General features: G+C 38.4%; 1 pseudogene; it reads left to right on the top strand.

The window, feature by feature from the left end:
* Positions 1–4,472: 4,472 nt before the first annotated feature.
* On the top strand, positions 4,473–13,741 carry LOC145014208 (lysine-specific demethylase JMJ26-like; annotated as a pseudogene).
* The last annotated feature ends 6,952 nt before the right edge of the window (positions 13,742–20,693 follow it).

Here is a 20,693-nt window from a genome sequence, read left to right as displayed (position 1 = left end):
TCTTCCAATGCCCTATTTTGTGTCAATGATGGCACTCTACCTCCTTTTGTTTAGGGTTGGGCTTAGCAGGATCAACCTTGGGCACACTATAAGTGGAACCATATTGGGAATTTCCCTTGCGATGGTTCTTTCAACAAGCCTTCCTCTTCTTACCCCTTCCCTGCCCAATTTCCAAAACAGGAGCAACAGGCGGATTGGGAGATGGTACAACAGACTTGTCCTTAAGATTGCTCTCAGTAGTCCTTAGAAGCCCTTGGAGTTTGCTTAGGGTGACCTCTTCCTTGTTCATGTGGTAGGTCATCCTAAATTGGTTGTAGCATCAGGGCAAGGAGTGAAGAACAATGTCGATAGCCAAATCTTCCCCAAAGTTGACATTCAACTTGCGAAGACGATCGACATACCTTTTCATCTTTTGCAAGTGCACGGTAAGAGATTCTCCACTTCCCATTTTAGCATTTATCATATTCGTTATGATCTCATAGCGCTCTTGCCTCGCGCTTTGGTGGTATCGCTCCATCAAGTCAAGATGCATCTCATAAGGATACATGTCCTCATAGGAATTTTGGAATTCGGAGTTCATGGTGGCTATCATGATGCAATGGACTTTCGTTGCATCACGCTCATGTGTTTCAAACACAGCCATTTCTTCGGGAGTGGCAGTTTCTTGATTGATCTTCTCGAGCTTCTCATCGAGAACATACTCCTTGTCCTCGTAACGTGCGATCGTGCGAATGTATCTTATCCATTCGCTAAAGTTCAATCCATCGAAAGTCACCTTTTGACAAAGACTTATTAGCGTGAATGAGCTAGCAGTAGCGTTGTTTACATTAGACATCTACAAATAGAAAGGAACAAAGTTGATTAGAATTAAATCCCTAATTAACACCCAAAATGAAAATTTACGGCTAGGACCCAACAATATTATTTACATATTAGAAAAGGGATGTCGTAATCCAACATGCAAACAATTTGGAGGTAAGTGAATGACGATTCACTAATTCTTCACCATGAAAAGTATAAGCTTTAAGTTTTAAATGTCTTGAGAATTCCTAGATTTTTGAGATTCATTGAAATTTTCAATGGCATGTTTAAATCTCGATATGCCCCTCTAGTTTGTGACTGGGATACCTAGGATCACAAAGCGGGTATGAATAACCATGCAAATCAACATGGTGCCTTCATTATTATAATCACTTATTCGATGTACCAGTAAACCACACACGCTCCATCAAATTATGATAAACAAGGAATCACCCTTTGCCACCTTTTCTTGGACCCAATTAGTTTGTCGGTTAACCACACACGCTCCACTAACATCTAAACAAGGGTGAAAAGTGTAATTTCATGGGATTGCATCAAATCACTTTTCCTAAAGTAAATAAGATTGGGAATTTTATAAAATAGTTTAGTTACTTTATAGACTCATTATACTTATTAATGAGAAGAGGTTTGCCCTATCCTACCCATTCGGCTAACGACCCTCAACCAATCAAGAAAGCAGTAGGTGTGAGTGTACACCCATTAAGCGCCATTTTATAGGCAGCAACCTTATACCCACCTTATAGACCGACTTCGTGAATGAGGCCTACTAACGGTAAGACTGGCATATTTTAACTCATACATATATATATATATATATATATATATATATATATATATATATATATATATATATATATATATTAAGCTTGTAATCATATAATATTATAGGGTTGAATTTTAAACTTGTAAAATTGTAGGGTTTGAAATTTAAATTATCTAAATTAAACATTTAATCACAAAACTTAAATTTTAAAACTTGAGGACAAGTTTTAAAGTTTTCAAAACATAAGGATCAAATAGAAAATAATGTATATCAACAATTAGATTATCTTAATTTCATCTAATTCATTATTAATTGCAAAACAATTCACCAATTCAATTCAAATAATCAATTATTATCACATAAGGAAATTATTATTCAATTAATTGGTAATTATCTTTTGTTTTGTCAAGAATATACTCATATATATAGTTAAAATCGGATTTTAATGACCGAAAATAGTTAAGGCAAGTTTCCTCAAGAAAAACAGCAAGAAATCCCGATAGTTCCTCTTTCTGACGCACGAACTCGCTGAGTACCCACTATGGACTCACCGAGTTGGAGCTACTCGCCGAGTCCATAGTGGAACTCGCCGAGTTCCTCAGGCAGAAGATAAAAAATAGAATTTTTGCAAGCAACGAGCAATTAACCAATGCATCATTTCAATAGAAATCAATCAAGGCTCTGATACCATTGATGGGTTTGAGCCGTAAGAACTTTCCTATGCGCACATGAAAACCCTAATGCTTGGATCTAAGTTTCTCTAATTGAACATGCATTGTCTAAGACTTACAATACTAGATCTAATGTAAACAATTGAATGAAATAAGATGTAATTAGATCAAGAACAATACCTTAGATTACTTGCTTGATACTTCTTCTCCTTAGAGCTTAGAGTCACAATTGTCACTCCTCTAATGGCTTACAAACACCAACTAGAAAGAGGATGATATTCAAAGAGAGAGAGGGGAGACAGTGAGAAATCGGCCCTACGGTTCCTTGCCTTGCATGATTGCCGATTTCCCTCAACCTAGGGGTCTATTTATACTATGGGATACTAGGGTTTTCACCTTTAACCTTAATTGAATAACTTAGGCCCTATGCAATCCAAGATCCTTCTAGATACTAGGCTTAGATGAATTTAAGGTTCCCTAACCCTAAATTCCGTGCACCCCACTACCCATAAGGATACATAGCCCAAAACACAACTTTCACACTTTTGACAGTTTATGCCCCTTTATTTAATTAACCTCTTTAAGTTATCAAATTAATTCTTAATTAATATATAACTTATATTAATCAAATAATAATATTATCCCTTTAATATATTATTCTCATAATATATTAACAATAATATTTCTTCTCTCTTAACAATTCATCCTGTCAAGTTGCTATGGTGAAGGCAACCCAAATATAGTTACAGCCTTAGACATTAATCCAACAAGAACATCCTGTAGTTGACCATCGTGGTGAAAATTCTTTTTATTTTTTTGTTTATTTTTCATTTGTTAAATGAGTTGATTTCTTGGTTCAATATTTTCTTAATCGACTTTTGGTTTCAGGTTGTTGATCTAAGGAGTTCGAAGTTCTTGGTCCATCCAAAGCAAAAGGTAGGAATGCTGTAACAAACTCAACAATGAAAGTACACTAAATTCAACCCTTTTTTAATATCCTATGTATGTTTCTGTTTATCAGGATTTTAGTGAACCATATGATGTTGTACATCACGCTACATGGCAATTTTAAGTGCATTTAAGGTATTATACTACTTATGTATTCACAGTATAGGTTGAAACCTGTAACTTTACTTGAAAGAGTTTTCTTACAAACACACAAAAGAGCTTTGTTACACGCATACACCTCTCAGTTAAAGTTGCAACAAATATATCTACCTCTCTCTCTCTCTCTCTTTCTCTTTCTCTCTCTTATCCACACACAAATGGTTTAATAGGTACCAGAGTGTGGACTTTTAATGCAGTGTGTGGAAGAACTAGCAACAATGAAGGTCAGTTTTATAACACATGTAAATAAAGGTCAGTTTTATAACATATTTTCTTTATTTCAGCTTTTATGATTGACTTCATTTCATTATCTTTTAATCATTTGTTATTAGTTTTCAGATATCTAATACACCTGAATTTGTAACATATTGTTGTTATATATGTGGTCAAAGATGTGGTCAAATCAAAGATGTAATGGAGGTTAGGACTATGAATATAATAACCTTTGGCTAATGCTCTGGTTTCTACGATAATCTACTTTCATGTGTTTGAATATAGGTGTTCACTAACCCAGTGAGGGCACATTTCTTAGAAGATTATGGTCAAGAAAACCTATGGAAAACACCTCCTTTTGTTCAGGAAGTATTCCATGACGAAGAAGAACCTGAAATCAATGACACGAATGCTCCAACTGTTACTGGGGTAAAAGTGGAAATTCCTGCGAGTTCTATTATGCCCATTAACATTAAGCAGGAGGTTGTTAAGACTGAGAAAGAGGTAGAGGTGGTCCAGGAAAGTACATCACTTCCTGCAGAACGTCCAAGAAAGTACATCACTTCCTGCACAACCTTCTACTGGAACCGAGTCCGGGACGCCAAAAATAAAGGGTGTTTACACCAGAGCAGGTTCGTGAGCATATAACAGGTCTCAGGCAGTGGGTTGGCCAGGTTAGAATCTGCATTTTACTTTATGGAGCTGTGTTTGTTTTGTGTTTTTTTGTGTTTGTTTTTCAATCTTTCATTTTATACAGAGCAAAGCAAAGGTAGAAAAGAATCAAGCTCTGGAACACTCGATGAGTGAGAACTCGTGTCAACTATGTGCAGTTGAAAAGCTCAGTTTTGAACCCCCACCTATATATTTCACACCTTGTGGCGCTCGCATCAACAGAAATGCTATGTTCTACACTGTTGGAACGGGTGATACCCGACACTACTTTTGCATTCCATGCTATAGTGATTCCCGTGGAGACACTATCAATGTTGATGGAACTAATGTTTTGGAAAGCTAGATTTGAGAAAAATAAAAACGATGAGGAGACCGAAGAATGGGTATGTATGTTATGTTTATATAATCTAAGTATATATCTATTTATCTATATTCTAATTTCTTGTGGGGTTGTGCACTGCAGTGGGTTCAATGCGACAGGTGTGAAGCCTGGCAGCATCAAATATGTACGTTATTTAATGGTCGAAGAAATGATGGGGGCAAGCAGATTATACTTGTCCAAATTGTTATATGGAACAAGTTTAAAGAGGAGAGAAGATGCCTCTACCACAGAGTGTTGTACTTGGAGCAAAAGATTTACCTCTAACCATACTCAGTAATCACATAGACAACAGGTTCTATGGGAAAACTTATGATGAGGTGATGTCATAACCCCCCCCCCCCACCCCCACCAAAAAAAGAAAAAAAAAAGACAACTCCATACCATACATTGTGAATGAACAATAAGGTATGTATCTTAAATTTTCCTTAGTATCAGGTTCTTGGAGCAGAAGAACTTGTTTTCATAAAGGTCTCTTCTGTGGACAAGAAGTTGGAAGTCTAGCAACGATTTCTTGAGATCTTTCAAGAGCAAAATTACCCTATCGAGTTTGGGTATAAGTCTAAGGTATTTCAAGCGTACTAATTTCGTTGATTTGTTGATTATAACATCTTTGCCTACATTTCTTCCTATACAATATATTATACTCTAAAAAATCTACCCAATGCCTTATATGCGCTGGCACTATCTTGTGGTTCTGGTATGTGAATCCCTAAAGTAGCCTTTCTTGTTTTAGGTAGTTCTGTTGTTTCAGAAAATTAAAGGTGTAGAAGTGTGTCTTTTTGGTATGTATGTAAGAGAATTTGGAGCAGAGTGTCCGCAGCCAAACCATCGGTGTGTTTATCTTTCTTATCTGGATTCAGTTAAGTACTTCAGGCCTGAGATTAAGGCTGTGATATGGGAGTCTCTTCGTACATTTGTATATCATGAAATTATGGTAAGTGACTTCTCTATCGTGTTAGATCATGCATAGCAGTTGCCTTTATTCTTGTTAGGATGATTAAAAAAATAACCAATTCTATTTTCCAGATAGGTTACCTAGAATATTGCAAATTACGTGGTTTCACAAGTTGCTATATTTGGGCATGCCCTCCATTCAAGGGGGAAGATTATATCTTGTATTACCATCCTGAAATCCAGAAGACACCAAAATCTGATAAACTAAGAGAATGGTGAGTACTTTCTTTTGGTATGATGGTGTTGGGAAAGGAATCGAATGCTTCATTTCTTTGGAAGTCTGATGGAATGGATCACTTTTTTCAGCAAATGTGATTCCTTCCATTTCTACTTTCATATTCATTAAAAATTTTGCAATTTTATTTTTTTAAACACAAATAGAATATGTATTTTCTATTACAATCGTATTAGGGTTGTAAACAGAAAAAATTTGTGCCCTTTTCCTATTTATGTAAGAGAATATCTTTTCATAAAATAATTAAAGTTATTATTTATGTAAGAGAATATCTTTTTATAAAATAATTAAAATTATTATTATAATCTTATTTTAGTTTTAATGAGCTTTCAGTGTCTTACTTGTACTTTTAATTAAATTACAATTTTATTTTCTAAAAATAACTAGAAAATACATTTTTTTTTATTAATCTTGTTTTGATTTTAGTGAGCTTTTAGTATGTTTAATTTTTTAGTTTGTAAATAAAAGTTCCATTAATTATAGTTACATAATTAATGAAATTACATCACTTGTTACTCCCACGCAAAAGCAAAAATGAAATTACATCACTTGTTGAGGTAATCTTTATCTAGATTATGTTAAAATTAAGTCAACTCTAATTTAACTTTTGATTCTAATGACTAAAACAAGTTTAAATTTCGATATGAATATGTTAGGATGCATCTATTTAATCTAACTTTGAGAATTATAGCTCAAAAGCTCGTGATTCTCTAAGTAAGTTACCTTTTTACCATTTGATGCCTTGAAAAACACTCCTTGTTTGTTGCCTTCATGCATATCACAAGCATCTGCTCGCCAAGTAAGTTACCTTTTTACCCTTTGACTTTATTGGTCAAGGTAGTTGACTAATTTCTATGTTGCTTTTTTTGTTGGTTTAGAGAAGCGGTAGGGTAGGGTATGTGCAACTGGGGGAATGTTTCTAGAGCCATTAGCTGTAAGTTGACTAATTTCTACGTTGCTTTACCCTCAATGTGTTTATGATGATTTTTTTGAATATCAACTACCCGAGCTTTTAAGAACTCCTTTAAATTCTCTTTGTTTGCAAATAATAAGTTGGGAAGTTGCAAGTATTGGAGAGTTTTTATCAGCTGCTTTGCAGCCTCCAGAGCCATTAGCTGTAACTGTTAACTGTTCTTGATGACTTGAGTCTTAATGAATGATTCAAATTGCAAAATGATAGAAATTTAATTTGTTCTAGGTCCAAAATACTTCCATTGGATCCGAAATTAGGGAAAATGCCGATAATGGGTGCTTTTTTTCGTTGCTTTGATCCTATTCTTACAATTGGTGCTGGACTTGGTGTCAGGGATCCTTTTATTTTGCCTCAAGAGAAGAAAGATGCGAGTAATCCAACTACTTCACACAAGGGCATTTTGGTCTTTTCCTGATATCTTTTATATGTCTATTTCAGCAAGCTAGTACAACAAAATCTTTTGTATGTCTATTTCAGCAAGCTAGATAAGTCCAAATGTTACACAATTTTGTTCTTTTTTATTTTTAATATGTGCAGCATAGCGAGACATCAATGTCCTTCAAAACTATGGATGATGGCTAAGTCTTACTCTATGCAGTAAGTATTAAAGAAATAGCCATTCACTTTCATTCATTTGTTTCATATTTTTTGTCATAGTTCTCTAGGTATATTTTTCCTTGTGTCATAGAATGATTGGCTCCTATCTTGTTTTTTGTTATTTATACGCATTTTTTAAACATATTTCTTTATTGTATTTCATGTTAAGTTACCGAGTATAAAAAAGCTTGCTGATCATGTAGGTGTTCAAAACAATAGAAAATTTTTGAACATATTTTTTTTATTGTATTGCATGTTAAGTTACCGATTTGCCATGTGTAGGTTCTGACAGCTCTAGCAACCTCCACTACAAGAAAAAGAGCCTTTTACGACGCGCAAACCATGAAACTCGTTGATTTATGTTACGCAAAAGAGAGTGACATTAAAAAAGTGTCATCTCTTTAAAAAAATAAAGGATTTAGGTCACGCATTATTGCGTGCCCTTAAATTAGTGTCTAATGTAAACAATAAAATGCACGGAGGGCACAAGTGCATCCTCTGTGAATGTCGTTTTATATTTTTTTTGTGAAACGCGGTTCTCCTTGAAGGGAAAATAAAATCCCAAATTTTTTGAAACCCGCACTTACTTTTCCCTCATCTCCACCCCGACCCTCACCTACATCCACCGCCGCCAATCATCGTTGCATCATCTAGCCTCAGACTGCGCGTACTGTTCATCTCATAACAAAATTGTAAGGGGTCTAGGGTTTTTTCAAAAGGATTCTCTCTGAAAAGTTCGTTACATCTCCTCACTTCCGCTCACCTCTCACCTCCGGAGACCTCCGCTCTACTCTTCCCACTGACGACCTTGAGCTCAACTCACCTCACCGAGACTGCGACAACTGTTCAATTTTACAAGCCTTCGTTTAAGGGCCAACCATTTATGACTCCTCACGCTGACAATAATATGATTTAGGGATCATTACATTATGCCTATGTCAAACTTACAAGGAGATTAAGGGCTTTGCAACTTATCCATTTCGCCATCTATGAACTAGTGAAGCCCTATATAGGTCCGATTCAAGCATCATTTAAGGTATAGGTAGCCTTTCCTCCTCCACAAATCAACGTGCAAGTTGTCTTCATTGCTCCTCCCATCAGGTAAGTTGATGGTCACTCATTCTCAACTATCTGTATTTTCTCTCTCTCTCTCTCTCTCTCGATATTTCATCCCCATTCTCCCTTTTCTATTGAATAACGTTTCTCTGTTGAGAAAACTTCAATCAATGTCCATTGATTCCAAAAGCTACCCCAAGTTTGTCCGAGAAGTAGAAAAACATTTGATATTGCCCCTTACTCTTCCGCAATCCGTCTCCTCGTCCTCCCACCCCTACTGCCAGGTAAATCGAACCCTAAATCTTCAATCAATCATCCTACATTTAATGCTCATCCAGACCCTCTGCTATGACTTTTTCTTTTCTATCCTAGCTAGGGTTCTTCAATGCCATGTCATTTCTATACGCGTGCATAGTTGTAAATGTAATATATGTTGAACTACGAAAAAAAACCCTAGTCTGTAGCGTTTAAAGTTGAAAAAATTATGTCACTTCAACATACAGGGAATTTGGGATCTAGAGGTATAATAATTAGGCTAAGTGTGTTGACTTTGTCTGATTAAGAAGGAACATGAGAGGAAGATTGAAGTTATGGAAATAACGATACTGTGGTGGACATGCTGTGTGGGACAAGATACTGAATGCAATAATAAAAAATATTAGGGAGTGATTTTCCTCATTACTGTTGTCCCATTATTTTCATTCAACTTTATTGCTTTGTATGTGTTTTTTCTTTCTCCCCTCTATTCATCCTCGTGAGCTCACGTTTAATATGCCAGAGGTCATTTGTGAAAGCATTCTATCTACCCTTGGGCGAAAACAGGACTGTATAAATCTTACCTCCCTCTTACCCCATTTATATAGGATTTGGGATTCCTTGTTGTTTGCCTTTAAGTTAATACTACATTGAGATATATTACATGCCTAATCAACTTTTCTCATGACATGCAGGTTGATGTTAACCTTCAAAAAAAAATTACATGGTATACGGACGGTATATATGACACTGAAGGGTAGCCTCAGATCCTAAAGTTGAAAGACTGGCCTCCATCAAATTCATTTTAAGAACGGTTGCCATGTCATGGTGTTGAATTCATCACTTCCTTGCCCTTTAAAGAATATACACATCCTTGTGATGGCTACCTTAATCTTGCTGTCAAGTTGCCTGAAAAAACATTGAAGCCAGACATGGGTCCTAAAACATAGATAGGTTATGGTGTTTCTAAAGAATTAGGACGTGGAGATTGTGTAACTAAACTTCAGTGTTGGCATCAACGTTGCTACATTTTTTTGTTGGTGCAACAAGTAGCCATTATTGACCTTTGTAGAAGCATGCTTCCGTAACTTACTAACTTGATGCCGAATTGTAGAAAATTGTCTTTTAAGCAGACTGTAGTTAAATCACCGGCAGTTTTCATCTTTCTCTCTTTGTTTATTCTGTTTTGTAGGTACCCTAACATGATAGAGGAAATGTTTGATGAGTGTTGCGTTGTGTGCCAAGGGAACAATAACTCTATAAATTGCTTGCGAAATGAGTACAATATAGTTGGTTCCTGTAGCTCATCTTTTGTTATGGAACTTATTGATGTTCTTACTCTCAACCGGATAAGAAATTTAATACTGAATCTGTTGTTGGTTTTAGGTGAAACAGAAGATTGATTTCAAACCTAATGATGATCAGAAAGTTCAATATTCTATTTACATCCTACATGTGCTTTTTCTATTCTTGAAGCATGTAAATGAGCAGCACATGAAAGAGATAGCAATAGAGTCTAGAATTCAAGGTATTTTTTTGCTGTTTATCTCATTTTTCTTGATTTATTTAAAATGTGGACCTTCTAGTTCACATTGTAGCTAATCTAAATCAGCGATGCCATATATATGATTCTTGACTAATGTTGATGACTATTTCATTCTTATGGGAAAAGGTTTGAGTTAGATAAGTTCATTTTTGAGACTTCATGGAAATGCAAGGAAAGTCATTTCTTCTTCTTAGCTTCTCAACTTGAAGTCTCAAGTCTCGTCCTTCATCATTTTAACTTAATTTCTATAGATGATCTCATAATGGATGACACGAACTTGAATCTTTAACCTTGAACTCAATATGAATGGATAAATGGCAACCAACCATACTTTATGTAGGTTTTCTTGACTTTATTACTTGGGTAGGATCTTCTATATCGGTGGTACAGTTGAAGAAGGTAGAGTGAAACTTGGATAAGCAAATTCACTGGTATGTCATTTCAATGATTGTACAAGTCTTTGAGGATTTTGTTTCTTGGGTGATGTATTCCTGTTTTGATTGTTCTTTGGTATATGCAGTGACTGCAGTAAAACATCAATTTTTGACTTGCATAGAAGCTGCCCTTCTTGTCATTATAACCTTTGCCTTCAATGTTGTTGGGAATTGCGAGATGGCAACCCTCAAGGAAACAAAAGAAGAAGTTATCATTGAACCTAACGATCCAGGGCCTGAGTACTTACATGGCAACCCCAAGGGATTTAGGAATGCATGGAAAAAGACATGTTATGTTGAGAAGGCTGCTGAAGATCCTGCACCGAAGGAAAAGCAAACTCATGACTGGAATTCTTTGGTTGATGGCAGTATTCTTTGCCCTCCAAAAAAGCATGGGTGGTTGTGGTTGTGGGATTTTAGAGTTGATGCACATAAAGTCACTTGATAGTGTTTCAGAATTGCTAGACAAAGCATAAAAGCTCTTAAAGATGCACAAACTAGAGGAAGATATGAGGGATATTCCTGAGAAATGGTGCACATGTTCTTTAGATGGTGGTGCACATCAATTGCGAATATCTACTTCCCGAGAAAATTCTAGAGACAATTACTTGTATTGTCCACGTGCAATAGACATTCAACATGGATATTTGAAGCATTTCCAGTGGCATTAGTCAAAAGGGGAGCCTGAGATTGTTAGTAATGTTCTTGAAACTACACTTGGGTTGAGTTGGGAACCCATGGTCATGTGGCATGGTTTTTGTTGGGATCCAAATCCCAAAGAAAACAAGCTCTCAGATGAGGCTGCTATTAACTGTTTGGATTGGTGTGAGGTTGGATAAGTACTTTTATATTTTACATCTTTTGTTTACTTTTCTAGTCATCTATTGTTCTGAGGTGATTGGTGGATGTATACATTTCATACAAGCTTGGGAGAACCTTTTCTATTTGTATTGATATGAACTTCTCTCCAAGTATAGTATCATGAGGTTCCACCTCTTCAGATGCCTTATAGAGAAAATGTAGAGAAAGAAATAGGGATCTCTATATTTTGGTGTTTATCATCATGAAGGTGTATGATACTATACTAGAATAGACATTTTGAGGACCCTGAAGAGAAGGGTACTAGAGGGCAGGAGATGGAGATATCTACCATTTGAAACTGAGGGGAAGTATTATAGGGTGGCAGTTAGCCAAATGTGTTGACTTTGTCTGATTAAAAAGGAACATGAGAGGAAGATTGAACTTGGGGAAATAAGGGTAGTTTGGTGGCATGCTGTGTGGGACAAGATACTGAATGCAGTAATAAAAAATATTAGGGAGTGATTTCCCTCATTACTGTTGTCCGTTTTTTATTCAACTTTATTGCTTTGTATGTGTTTTTTTCTTTCTCCCCTCTATTCATCATTGTGAGCTCATGTTTCATATGCCAGAGGTCATCTATGAAAGCATTCTATCTACCCTTGGGTGAAAATACGATTGTATACATCTTAACTCCATCTTACCCCATTTATATAGGATTTGGGTTTGGTTGTTGTTTGAGTTCGATTTCATACTACATTGAGATATATTAAATGTCTAATCAAATTTTTTCATGATATGTAGGTTGATGTTAATCTTCAAAAGTTTTTTACTTGGTATACGGATGGTATATATGACACTAAAGGGTGGCCTCAAATCCTAAAGCTGAAAGACTGGCCTACATTAAATTCATTTGAAGAACGGTTGCCACATCGTGGTGTTGAATTCATCACTTGCTTACCCTTTAAAGATTACACACACCCACGTGATGGCTACCTTAATCTTGCAATCAAATTGCCTGAAAAATCTTTGAAGCCAGATATGGGTACTAAACATATATAGCTTATGGTGTTTCTGAAGAATTGGGACGTGGAGACTCTGTAACTAAACTTCATTGTCACAATTCTGATGTGGTATGTTTTTTTCTGTTTGGTTATGCCAAATTCTTCTGGTTGAAATTTTCTATTATGATTTTAGGCAAAGACATGATCACCAGTGTTGGATTTCATCTAGTATCATTGGAACTGAATTTCTCTCTTTAGGCATCATCACGCTTTTTTTTAACCTTTTAGTTATAGAAGTTTCCATTTCAATTTGTATGAGAAGGAATTGGTTTGCTGATGACTTCACTATCTTTAAAAGAAATATAACAGAAACTGTCATGAAAGTTCGTTTACTTGCATTTCACACTTGCAATTTATGAGAGTCTCATATATATTACATGGGGATTACATAAATTGCTGGAATGCAATCTTAATTTTTTTTAACCTTTCTTGATCTGTTGGAAGAAACCAACAACCCTCTTCTATTTCTCATCTTTTTTTCTGTTATTAAAGAATAAAAAGCAGTAACTGCAGTACTTCTTGGACTCACCATGGAAAAAAGAACCACTAATTAGAAAAGTAAAATGAAGTGAACTTTATGAAGTAGTTGAATATTTACTATCCGAGTTAAACATAAATTTGCAGTGCCTGTTTTGGATTTACAATATAAAATCATCTCTACCTTTATTTTAAGAAGACAAAACCCCGAACTAAACATTTTGGTATGTCAAAATAAAACCATTTTACAAAAATTGAACCTGTCATTTTAGCTTTTCTTGTGAAGAGTTATTTCGAAGAGATATATTCTCTGTTTTGCACACCCTATCTGTTCTGGATCTTATATCTTTTCATTCGTTAATATTTTTTCTAGTGACATGCAGGTGAATGTGCTAACTCATATTTCAACTGTGACCCTCGACTCTGAACATTGTAAAAGGATAAATGTATTAAAAAAGTTGCACAGTGCTTAGGATCAGAAGGAACTTTATGTTGATAACACAAAAGGTGCTACTTCTGAGCAAGTTGTTGGGTCGAAGAAACAAGAAGGGCATAAAACTACTATTAATCAATCAGACCAATATTTATTGAAGAAGGAAAGTTGTGAAGGAGTTGAGTTTGAAATTGATAAAAAAGATAAGAGCAAGAGAAAGGGTTCAAATAAAAGAGTTGAGGGTCAGATGGAAATAAACGAAAGAAAAAGAAGGGCAGGAAACAAGTGATATCTTCAGATAGTGAAGAAGGTGATAACCAGGATGATACTTCAGGTACTTGTGTGGTTGGATCTGATTTAGGATATGGATGTGCTTTGTTGGACATATTTAGGAGGGAAGATACTCCTAAACTCGAAGAATATCTCAAAAAACATTTCAGAGAGTTTAGACATTCCTTCTGTCTTCCACTGTAGCAGGTATTAATCCTTACTTTTAGTTGAAATTCTTTTATGTGTAGCATCACAATCCTACATAGTAAATTTTATAAACTTTTCAATTGTATTTTCTTTGGTCCACATTATACACCCAATTCATGATCAAACATTTTACTTAACCATGGAACATAAAAGGAAGCTCAAGGAACAGTTTGGTTAGTACGCATTTTCAAGGCGTGTTATGTATCACCTTTCTCATTGATATAAAATCTCTGAATGTGCTTTATTTTTTGTTGTGATTAGGGATTCAAGCATGGAGTTTTGTCCGAAAGCTTGGAGATCCTGTCTTAATACCTGCTGGATGTGCCCATCAAGTCAGAAATCTAAGGGTTGATAACTTGCCACTAGTTATTATACTCTTTCAAACGGCATTAGATTGCTTCATTTGGAAATAATAAGGATCATCAGGGCTTGATGTTGTGGGGATGAATTGCCATGTCACAAATGTACCCAAAGCTACAGGTATGGTATCTTTTCTTCTATTGTCATTATCATTATCATGTTTTCGGTTATGTTTGTATATTGTACTGAAAGTAGAAAGTATAATTCATTTGTTCCAGGAGATTAAAGAATTTGTGCAGTCAGATTGCAAGCATTTAAGCTAAGAATATCATAAAATTACTGAGTGTGTTTAAGGAAAGAATATCATAAAATTTCTCTTCTTTCCAGGGTTATATCATAAAAACCTAATTAATTAAAATTTTAATATTATTGGACCCTTACGGGGCGCGTTCTGAGATTTATGCCCAACATAAGTCTCAGTTTCATGCTCTTATTGATTTTTGGTCTTAAACAGTTAAGATAGAAGCTCAAATTCCAGATCTGACTATTCTAAGGCCACTTAATCCAGAAAGTCGAAACCTTTAAGCCTTTGCCTGGCTGTAAAGGTCTCTAATCACTCAAAACGCCTTACCTCTTTCTTCATTAAGCCTATATCTCATGCATTACTTAATATTCACATCCAAGATTGGTTTTTTATGAACCTACAACACATATTACACAGAAATAGGGAAAATCTAAGCTTATGGAGACCCTTTGCTCATAAAGTCTCCACCTTGGAATCAAAAACCCTTAAAATGGGTCCATAAAGCACAAATTAACAATAGCAAGGAAAGCTTTGAGCTTTTTACCTCCAAATGAAGCTCCAACCTCTATAGAACTCGGATCTAAGCTTGTCCTCCAACTTCTAGCTCCCACAATGGCATCCACTTCTCCTTCACCACCATAAAATGCTAGTTTCAAGCTTAAGAACACACAGACAACCTTATAACAGGTTTTTGCCCTCTTAGGGTTTCACTCACTACAATATCGTGGCTGGGGTAAGGGCCTTAGCATTCCTTTTATAGTCCTCAAGTCTGATTTAGGGTTTTGCATCTTAGCCATTTACGCCAAGTGTAAATTTGGTCCGCCCAGTGTACCTAATTGAGTCTGTGTCCAATATAAGCGCATGAGTATGCCAAGCGTACTCATTTGCAAAATTTTCCACTCAAGGGTTAAACTTGAAAACTTGGAAAAGAAGAAGGGTTATATACAAGTACCAGAATTTCGGGATGTTACAATTCTCCACCACTAGAACCAGACCTTGCCCTTGAAGTCTCATGTCGTAAATAACTATGGATCATGCGCCCGCATCTCTGAATCTGGCTCCCAAGTAAGTTCGGACCCTCTTCGATGTTGCCACTGGACCTGAACCAGGGGCACCTTCTTGTTACTCAAAACCTTGATCCTCCGATCCATAATTGCGACTGGTCTCTCAATGTAATTAACGTTCGCATCTATCTAAATATCCTCTACCGGCACTACTGCCATCTCATCGGCTATACACTTCCTCAACTGAGACACGTGGAAGGTATCATGTATCTGGCTTAATTCTGCAAGTATCTCTAAACGAAATGCTACCTTGCCCACTCTCGCGGTCACCCTAAATGGACCAATGTACTGGGGCCCCAGCTTGCCCCTCTTCTTGAATCAGATCACTCCTTTCCAAGGACATACACTCAGGAGTACGAAATCTCCAACTTAAAACTTAAGCTCGAATCGTCACCTATCCGTATATATCTTCTGGCGACTCTGAGCTATCAACAATCTCTTCCTGGCCTGTTGTATCAGTTCGGTCATCCGAAGCACTATCTCAGTGCTACCCATCACTCGTTACTCTACCTCTCCCTAGCAGATGGGATTCCGACATCTCCTCGCATACTAAAGCTCAAAGGGAGGCATACCATTGCTCGAATCGTGGCTATTCCTGTACGAAAAGTCAGCCAAGGGTAGGTATGTGTCCCAACTTCCTTCGAAGTCCAATACACATGCTCGAAGCATGTCCTCGAGCGTCTGAATTGTGCACTCACTCTGTCCGTCTGTGTGTGGGTGGTAAGTGGTGCTAAAGTGCAACCTCGTACCCAACTCCTCATGGAACTTCTTCCTGAACCTATAAGTGAAACATACTTCTCGATCTAACACACTCAATATTGGCACCCCATGCCTCGACACCACCTCCCTCACATATATCTCTGCCAGCCTCTCTAAGGAAGAGCTCTGACTAATAGCATGGAAGTGAGCGCTCTTTGTCAGCCGGTCAATGATCACCCAAATTGCATCGACACCCCCACATTCCTCGACAATTTGTTTATGAAATCGATAGAAATTTGTTCCCACTTCCACTGGGGAACTTAAATTGGCTGCAACTTTCCATGCAAATGCTAGTGCTTAGCCTTAAACCCTGAGACAGGTCAAGCACCTCTCAACAAACCATGACACATTCCTGTTCATACAGGGCCACCAATACTCTCTCTTCAGGTCCAAATACATCTTAGTGGCCCCAAGATGGATCGAGAACCTTGATCTGTTCGGCTCCTCCATTATTATGGTACGTGCCCCGCCTGAAAACGTGACCCAAATCCAACCCTGAAAGGTCAAAAGCCCTCGGCTATCTGTAACGAACATAGATACCTGCCCAATCACCTGCTCTCTCTTGCATTTCTCTGGTCTCATATCCTCGGCCTAGGCCTCTCGTATGGTATCCAACACCGGATTCATCACCGTCATCCTCATAAAAATAACTCGTATCGGGGCACTCTCTGCTTTGCAGCTCAGGGCATCGTCTACAACGCTAGCATTGCCCGGGTGGTACAGGATCTAGTAGTCATAATCCTTTGCCACATCCAACCATCTCCTTTGGTGTGTGTTCAAGTTGGGTTAATCCATCAAGTACTTCAAACTCTTGTGGTTCGTGTATATAGTACACCAAACCCCATACAAATAATGACACCATATCTTGAGGGTGAACACCACTGTTCCCAACTCTAAATCATGGGTGGGATACCTCGTCTCATGAGGCTTCAGCTGCCTTGATGCATATGCTATCACGTGCCCTCTCTGCATAAATACCACACCCAACCGCGATATCAATGCGTCACAATACACCACAAAATCCTCCATCCCTTCTGGAAGGGCTAACATCAGGGCTTCGCATAATCTCTGGCGAAGCGTCTCAAATGATCCCTACTGCTCTGGACCCCAACTAAAAGTCACGCCCTTCCGAGTCAACCTGGTGAGAGGAACTTAAATCTTGGAGAAATCCCTGATACATCTCCGATAGTAGCCGGCCAATCCCAGAAAACTCTTAATCTTGGTGGGGGATTTCGACACCTCCCATCTCACCATAGCCTCAATATTCGCCGGATAAGCCAATATCCCATTCTGATTGATGAGATGCCCTAAGAACTGGATCTCTCGTAAACATAAATCGCACTTAGAGAATTTGGCGTAAAGCTCTCCGATCTCAAAACTCCAAGAATCTCTCTCAAATGCTCTTCATGTTGATCTCTATATCTTGAGTACAATAGTATCTCGTCGATGAACATGATCACGGATCGATCTAACATCGGCCTACATACTCAGTTGATGAGATCCATGAACGTTGTAGGTGCATTGGTAAGCCCAAAAGGCATCACCACGAACTCGTAATGCCCATAACGAGTCCTAAACGCCGTCTTCTGGATATCCTCATTGCGCACTCTCGTCTGATGATATCCAGACCTCAAGTCAATCTTGGAGAAACAAGATGCTCCATGCAACTGATTGAACAGGGCGTCAATCCTCGGTAATCGATAACGGTTCTTAACTGTCAACTTATTCAACTCCCGGTAATTAATGCACATCCGGTGTGAACCATCCTTTTTCATGAAAAAAAGGAACGGTGCTCCCCATGGTGAGCTACTCGGACTGATTGATCATTTCCTCAATAGCTCATGAAGCTGTAAAGATAACTCCTATATCTCTGGTGGCGCAAGGCAATAGGGCGCCTTGCCAATAGGTGTTGCCCCATGAACCAAATCAATGTGGAACTCCACCTGCCTGTCGAGACGTACTCCCAGCAACTCCTCACGGAAAACATTCGGAACTAACGCACTATCGGTACATCATCGACTGAGCTAGGCCTCTCTGCGGCCACTTGTGTGTCCATCACATAGGCTATGAATCCTTTTACAGCCCTACAGTAAACTCTGTCTCGCTTTGGTTGCCGAACAAATAGCTGACCCCGATCAGGTACCCTCGCCATACACCGTAAGTACTCCCCAACTAGGGTCTCATATCGTCACTAGCTGGCGCTTGCAGTCTATAACAGCTCCAAATCGGCTCAACCAATCCATACCCACAATGAAAAAAATGTCCCCCATCGTGATCGGGACCAAATCTATCGGAAACTTAACACCGAAGATCTCGAGTATACATCCTCGAATGACATCGGTATCATATACCACTCCCTCGTCAGCTATAGAAACTCACAGAGGTCAACTCAATGCCTCTGGTCAGATACTGATGTGCTAACTAAATGCAAATGACATGAATGATCGTATCACACCCGAGTCAAATAACACCAAAGCAAGTACATAATTTACAAGAAAAGTACATAAGCACACCACAATATAAGCACAAAATCTCTAACTCGGCAATAAAAGATAAAAGAATACATACAAGCCACGACGACGAGCGCTGCGCGGACCTCCTCCGCTGTCAACTGGAAGGCTCAACGGCGAGCCTTCGATGCCTCGGGCTTCGCTAACCGAATCTCGTTAGCTCGTACGGCAGCATGGGCAGATCCCTGTGGTGCTCCCTGTGCCGACCCATGCAACTATGGACACTCAGCCTTCCGGTGGCCGGTCTCATTGCAGTGAAAGCAAACTGAAAATCCCTTGGCGCAATCCTTACCGATGTGCCCCTCCTTTCCACATTTGTAGCAAGACCATGCTCGACAAATCCCCTCACGACTCTTGCCAAACTAACCATAAGTGTGAGCCCTCTGGTTCCCTGGTCTCGAATTGGTGGGCTTTGCCCACTTGGCTGCCGGCTAGGATTGAGCCGGTCGTCGATCCCTCCCCTGAGACTCCGCCTCCTCCCTAACCTGAGTCTCGACCTCGATCTCCCTCTTTTAAGAATTTACATGGAGCTCAGCGAATGTTTGGTACGTTGAGTTCGCCATGAACTCCCGAACGTCCCTCCTCGGTATGCTCAGATATCGACTCATGCATGCTTGCTCAAAAGACACATGCTCAGGGCAAAACATCGTCCTCTCGTGAAACATCCTGGTAATCATATTAACAGACTCAGTACCCTGCTTTAGGGTCAAGAACTCCTGGGACAACCTTTCCCTTTCCACCGAGGTAATGTACTCATCACAAAATATAGTGGTGAACCTGTCCCATGTCACCGCGATATACTCTGCAGAAGTGAAATCCGCCATCACAAACGTGCACCAGTCCTTCGCTCCCAAGCAAAGTTGGTTCAACGTAAATTGTACCCTCAGATTCTCTCGACATTAACACATGTAGAAGCACCCCTCAATGTCAGAGATCCATCTCATCGTAGCTATCGAATCCTGAGTCCCATCAAACTCTGGTGGCTTCATGTTGTTGAACTCTCGGTACAACAACGAGTCACCCTCCTACGGCTTGGTAGCGGCGACGGCTGCGGTGGCCGCAGCAACAACAACATCAATAAGAGCAGTGTACCACTCATCAATGGTCTCAATCAGCATGGTCATGATAGCCCCAAACATCTCCAGTATCTCAGCTCGGATGGCCGCAGCCACCTCCTCATGAATCATCCTGCGAATCTCCTCATCGCTGACACCGCTGCTCTCTATAGTGTAGTGCGTACTCACCATGATGTCTCTGAAACACAACACAAAAAAATTCGAGACCCGCTTGAGTATCGTCGCACTCGATTAGTCAACCCTACCAGTTCCTTAGTACCCTAAGGATTCTTACTTGGACTACTCAATGATCTGGTCTTTCCAGTAGTACGGTCCCAATACTACCTTTTGCAACACATCAACATTCACCCCAAGTCCTCCTCCTAGGATCCCAGATCACAAGTACTTTATATCTCGCTATGCACAGGCTGCTCTCGAATAGGCCACTCATATGCTCCTCACTGCTACCTACTCGCTCTCGAAGTATCTCATAGTAGCATCAATCTCCTAGGCTAAGGCTGTTGGATATAGTGTCTAAGTTCATAACTATATTTGGTATGTACTTGACCCGACCCGGCATCGTCCATTTGGGTTGCAGTTCACCCAAAAATTTTATGGATAATATTTGAGAATAGTACAAGTTTTGATTTATTAATATATTATAAGTTCTAATATATTAATATAAGATCATATTATATAATTAGTAGTGATCTATAATTAATCTAGGATTAATTTAGAGATCAAAGATATTACTAATTAAATATGGGCTTCT

Source organism: Lactuca saligna, chromosome 1, assembly GCF_052625555.1.
Source record: "Lactuca saligna cultivar CGN05327 chromosome 1, ASM5262555v1, whole genome shotgun sequence".
NCBI lineage: Eukaryota > Viridiplantae > Streptophyta > Magnoliopsida > Asterales > Asteraceae > Lactuca > Lactuca saligna.
This window is presented reverse-complemented; position numbering and strand designations above follow the sequence as displayed.